Raw genomic sequence first — 6,000 nt, forward strand, 5'->3', positions numbered from 1 at the left:
CATGTGATGCTCCCTGTGCTGATCTCCTCAGTTGCGGACACTCGGCCTTCCGATCCCCGGTCTGGTTGTAGTGAAAACAGACTGCAAATCCCTTGGGGAAATCCTTCGCTATATGCCCCTCCTTGCCACACTTGTAGCAAGACCCTGCTCTACACACTCCCTCATGACCCATGCCGCACTTTCCACAAGTGCAGCCCTTCTGGTTCCCTGATCTCGAATCGGCGGGCTTAGCCCGCTTGGCTGCCGGTTGGGATTGATCTGGTCGCCGATCCCTCCCCTGAGACTCCACCTCCTCCCTACCCTGAGTCTCCAGCTCTATCCCCTTCTTCCGAGCATTTGCCTGAAGCTCGGCCAATGTTCGGTATGATGAGTTCACCACAAACTCTTGTATGTCCCTCCATAGAACACTCAGATACCGACTCATACGGGCCTGCTCGGTAGACACGTGCTCAGGGCAGAACATTGCCCTCTCATGGAACATCCTGAAGATCACAGTAACAGACTCAGTACCCTGCTTGAGGGTTAGAAACTCCTAGGCCAAACCTTCCTTCTCCACCGAGGGAACGTACTCATCACGAAACATAGTGGTGAACCTCTCCCAGGTTACTGCAGCAAGCTCAAGAGACGAAAAGTGCACCATCACAAACTTCCACCAGTCCTTCTCTCCCAAGTAAAGCTGGTTCAGTGCTAACCAGACCCTCAAATGCTCTAGACATGAACACGTATGGAAGCATCCCTCAATATCAGAAACCTATCTCATTGCAGCAATCGGATCCTGCGTCCCATAAAACTTTGCTGGCTTCGTGTTGCTGAACTCCCGGAACACCAACGAATCGCTACCCTGGGGTCTGGCAGCAGCAACAGCTGTGGTAGCTGTAGTGGTTGCAACCTCAGTAACCGCTACGTATCAGCAGCACCTGGTTCTTGGTACGTATTTCTTTTTATTTTTATTTAAGTATTTTGCATTTTTGGCCTTGGACTCGGCGAGTTGAAGGACCAACTCGACGAGTCGGATCCCGGACTCGACGAGTAGATCCTGTCTGGACAAAAACCCTAATCCAAGGGTTTGCACCCTATTTAAAAGATGTTATGTCGACCACAACGTCCCTTATGCTCCTAGAACACCTCTCCTTGAAACCCTAGCCGTTATTGAAGCAATATAAGCCTTGTTGGTGGATTTTGGTGCTTGTGGTCTTAAGAAGGAAGGAGAAAAGCTTGAGGAAGCAAGTAAAGACCAAGGGAACCCGAGTTTGTGCACCTTCTACAGTTCATTGATGGTAAAAAGCTGTAACATTGCTCTTTCATTCGTTAGATCCCTCTTTTGGGAGATTTAGGGCTTTTATAAGCCATTTTTGATGACCAACCATGATTACAAATGTGGTTGGGGGTTTGGGCTTCTAAATCAAGTCATTAAGAGAGTCACAAGGCAGTTGGGGGTTGCTTTTGCACCCATGAAGGGTCCCATGCACCTTAAGAGCTTGTTTTATGTCTTTTTGAGCTCAAAGTCCCATGCAAGCACGTAAAGTTTGTATCTTTATGTGCTAGATCGATTGTAGAATCTTGGATCTATCTTTTGATCAAAGGTTGTACATCAGAAATCAAGGATTTAGAGTGTGGACATGAACGACTCGGCGAGTCCGTTCCTGGACTCGACGAGTCCAAGGCTTTGAGTCCCAAATCTGTTAGGGGTCAAAGAACTCGGTTGAGTGTTAGAAGGCTTGTAATCGGACTGAAAGAGTGATCCAACCCATTGGACGTAATTTTAGACCTAGAGTTCATGGGACTCGACGAGTGCTAGAACAGACTCGGCGAGTCCAAGGCAATCTCCTTAAGATTGAAGATGAGCTCGACGAGTTGTTTATACAACTCGGCGAGTCGAGGATAGGACTTGTTCATCAGATAAAGGTGGACTCGACGAGTGTTCATACAATGTAACACCTAGTTCCTGGTTCTTGGTATGTATTTTTAAATTAAGTATTTTGCATTTTAGACTCAAACCGAGGGACTATGTAACACCTAGTTCCTGGTGTGTCTAGACTCAAACCGAGGGACTATGTAACACCTAGTTCTTGGTACGTATTTTTAAATTAAGTATTTTGCATTTTGGCCTGGGACTCGGCGAGTTGGTGGCCCAACTCGTCGAGTAGAAGCGATTTGGACGCGGGAGTTAAGTGGCTGACTCGGTGAGTCAGAGACCGGACTCGACGAGTCCGTGCTGTCTAGAAAAAACCCTAATATGAGGGTTTGCACCCTATATAAATGCCTTAACTCAGCCTCTCGTGTCCCTAACACTCTCCTAGAGCTGCATATCGAAACCCTAGCCGTTTGTGTGAGTTAAGGCCATTTTGGTGCTTTTGTTGACTTGTGAAGCTTGGAAGGAAGAAGAGGAGATTGAGTATTCGACTTGGGGCTTGTGGATCCAGAAATCTCATTCCATCTTCAGCTTAATCAAGGTAAAATGCTCCTGCTTTGGTCTTCCATTTGGTTGTTCATCTTTAGATTGTAGATCTTGGGTGCATTTAGGGCTTTCAAGCCATTTTCGGATTTAAGGAGTGTTATGTGGACTCTAGCCTTCAGATCTGGTCCTTAAGACGGGTCTCATGGCATAAAGGTGCCAACTTTAGGGCCATGAGAGCCCCATGCACATTGTAGGACACTTTATATGGATTTTTGAGCTCAAAAACCCCATGCATGTGCATCAAGTTTGGAACTTTACGTATAAAAGGGACATTAGGAGGCCAGATATATGGTTTTGGTGTGTTAGACCTCATTTAAATCGACTATATGGAGTTGGTCAAGGTTGGAATCGGCGAGTTACTCTTGGAACTCGACGAGTCGGTGACCATTGTGCACTAAACCCTTTCTGTGAATGGGTAAGTGTTAGGAAGAAAGTCCTTTATGGGTTTGGACGCAAAAAGGGACCTGGGAGTCATGGGACTCGGCGAGTGGTATGAGCAGACTCGGCGAGTCCATAGCAATCTCCTAATCTTTGAAGATGGACTCGACGAGTTGTTCATACAACTCAGCGAGTTATAGACTAGACAAGTTCTTAAGTTGGAGATGAACTCGACGAGTTCAAAGAGGAACTCGGCGAGTCGGATGAAGAAGGTCCCGATGTTATGATTGAAGGAGAACCCGTCGAGTTTTTGCTAGACTCGATGAGTGGAGCCGGGGTTTTGTGGGGGATTAGAGAAACATGGACTCGACGAGTTGGTATGCCAACTCGGCGAGTCAGGTCAACTGAATGTTGACTTTGACCAATGTTGAATTTGACTAAACTTGGGCTAACCCTGTACTTTAGCGTTGTATGTGATATGTGTTGACTTGAAGGTTGCCGTGTAGGGATCAAGGAGTCGTTGGGAGTCGACTTGTGCACCGGGGATAGTTCATACAATGCACAATATCGAGGTGAGTTACCTCCCAATAGGGGTGGGTCTAAGGCCACAATGCCGACCCACCAAAAAATGGTATTTAAAAGATAATGGTCTTTGTGATAATTACCTTGGTCTGGTTATGTGTTGGTTATGAGGTATATCTGGATAGTATGTTATGTGTATGGTAGGGATTAGTTTCCCTGACAGTGGTCCTTAGGACCCAAGGGTAGGTCAGTACCCGGATATGCTTGACTGTATGCTTATATCTGTTGATTGTATGCTAGTGGTAGGGGTCAAATAGTCCCCAATTACCGGTTGAAATATACCGATGTTGATTACCGGTTGAAAGATACTGATGATGGTTACCGGTTGAAAGATACCGATGAAGATTACCGGTTCAAAGATACCGACGATATTGTATGGTATGTGGTATGATGGAGGAACTCACTAAGCTTTGTGCTTACAGTTTTGGTTTTGGTTTCAGGTACCTCTTCGTCAAAGGGGAAAGAGTCGACGGTGTAGCAGCGCATCACACATACACATGTTTCTGCAAGAAGTTTTTGGGATTGTGCTTTGATTTTTAATACTTATGATGTTATGGTTTGAAATACAACATTATGATTTTGTAATGGAATGTTTTATTGACAAGGTTTTGGTAAAATGTTTATTAAATGCGTTAATTAAAAAAATGAAATTTTGGCCTTGAAATTTGGGTCGGTACAGACTAAAAGATTTTTACAAGGAAAATGGTTTTCTAAAATCTAAATGGAAGGATTTTAAGAAAGACGAAGTGTGTGATGCATGCGACCAGCCGAGCTCAAGTAAATTTTCCCCAAGGTACCTATACTTGCTATGTTATGTTATACGGTTTTGATTCAGAAAACTGCATGCTAGAATAGGACAAAGGATCTAGGAGGATGCCTTGTGTGTCTGGTATATGATTCTGAGAACTGCATGCTAGTTAGGGCTAAGGGTCTAGGGAGGATACCTTATATGCCTGTTGTATGGGCTGTATGCTAAGACTGTTTAGTCAGCAATAGGATGGCCTGTGTAGGTTATGCCTGATTTTGGTTACCCAATGCACGAATGCTGCTTGCTCTGTGCTATGGGGGTTCTGGCCATCTTCAACTAGCTAAGGAACGGATATGTAACCGTATCCGCAAGTTAGTTAGGAGGAGGTGGTGGGGACTCCTAGTGTAGCTGATGGCGGAGGGTAGGTCGGAGAGTGGCGTAGGGAAGCCTAGGATGAGGTCAGTGGAAAGGGTATTGGTAAAAGGGACTTGGCGAAGTCGAAGCAATCCTTGAGGAAAGTACGGATAGATGTGGAAGGTAGTGTGGGCCCGTACTACTGAAAGCAAAGGACCCATACTCGAATCAAGGAGGGCCTAGATGGAACCTAGAAACTTGGAAAGTGTGTGAGACCTCTAAAAGGTATATGTGACCTGAAAATCATATGTTTATTTTCAGAATCGAGGTCACGCGACATGGAGCAGGAGGTTCAGGATCTGGGTCGGGATCGGGGTTGGGCACATGATATGAGCATGTGGATGATGGGTTACGCGAGTTCATCACGTCCGAGATCATGAGGGGTATCCTTGACGCGACGTCGGTAATCTCCGGGTCGATCAAGGAAGGGATCATTGCGCTGATGGAGGATCGCCTTAGGGCATTCAGGAGTGACATGGCGACCAGCCAGTCGGGGCTACGCACACTGTCCTTTAAGGACTTCAGAGGGAATGGTGCACCAGATTTCCATGGGGTGAAGGACCCCATTGACGAGCTTCTGCTCAGAATGGTTGAAGGCCCGTTTCGCTACAGGGTGTTTGAGAGACAGGGCCGAAGATTGGTGGGAGTCGGTTGGTGACTCTCTGGGAGCCTCGGCTATTGAGGCTATGACCTGGTCAGACTTTGTGACCAGATTCAGGGCGGATTTTGCGCCAGCTGTGGAGCTTCAGCAGCTGGCCAGGGAGCTTTTGGATATGAGACAGACTACGGAGACTGTGGCGGAGATCACCGCCAAGTTCCGGGAGAGGGCATTGAAGGTGCCCCAGTATGCGGGTGATGCAGACATGAAGAGGACCCGCTACCATGACATGCTACGAGCTGACATCCGGAAGCATGTCAGTTTCTCAGCTTGCCCTACCCTGGATTCCATGATTGTCAGGGCTAGGGAGAGGGAGATTGATCTGGAGTACATACGGAAGAGGAAGGCAGCGGAGGGGCAGATAATGGGGGCTTCGGGGAAGAAGCCCAAGGGATCCGATGGTAAGCCGAAAGGCCAGTCAGGGCGGGACCGCTGTGGGAAATCCGGTGGGTCACATGAGGGATCTTGCCGCACTGGGCCGGGTTCAGGCTGCTATAAGTGTGGCAAGGTTGGACATTTTGGCAGAGATTGTACTGCCCCTACTCCTGCGATTCAGATATCTGACCTGATTTTCTTTCATTGCAATCAGAAGGGCCATAAAAAGGCCAATTGCCCTAGATTGATATCAGCAGCAGCGGCGCCGGCAGGGGCGCTGACTCCAGCAACAGCATGGGTTGTGGATGGCCAAAAGGCCAAGTTGGAGGCTCCAGTGGTTCGGAGCCGAGCATTTCTGCTGACAGCCAAGGAGGCACACGCTGCACC

The sequence above is a fragment of the Lactuca serriola genome, chromosome 4 (genome assembly GCF_051521515.1).
Source record: "Lactuca serriola cultivar US96UC23 chromosome 4, Lser_US96UC23_V15, whole genome shotgun sequence".
NCBI classification, from domain to species: Eukaryota; Viridiplantae; Streptophyta; class Magnoliopsida; order Asterales; family Asteraceae; genus Lactuca; species Lactuca serriola.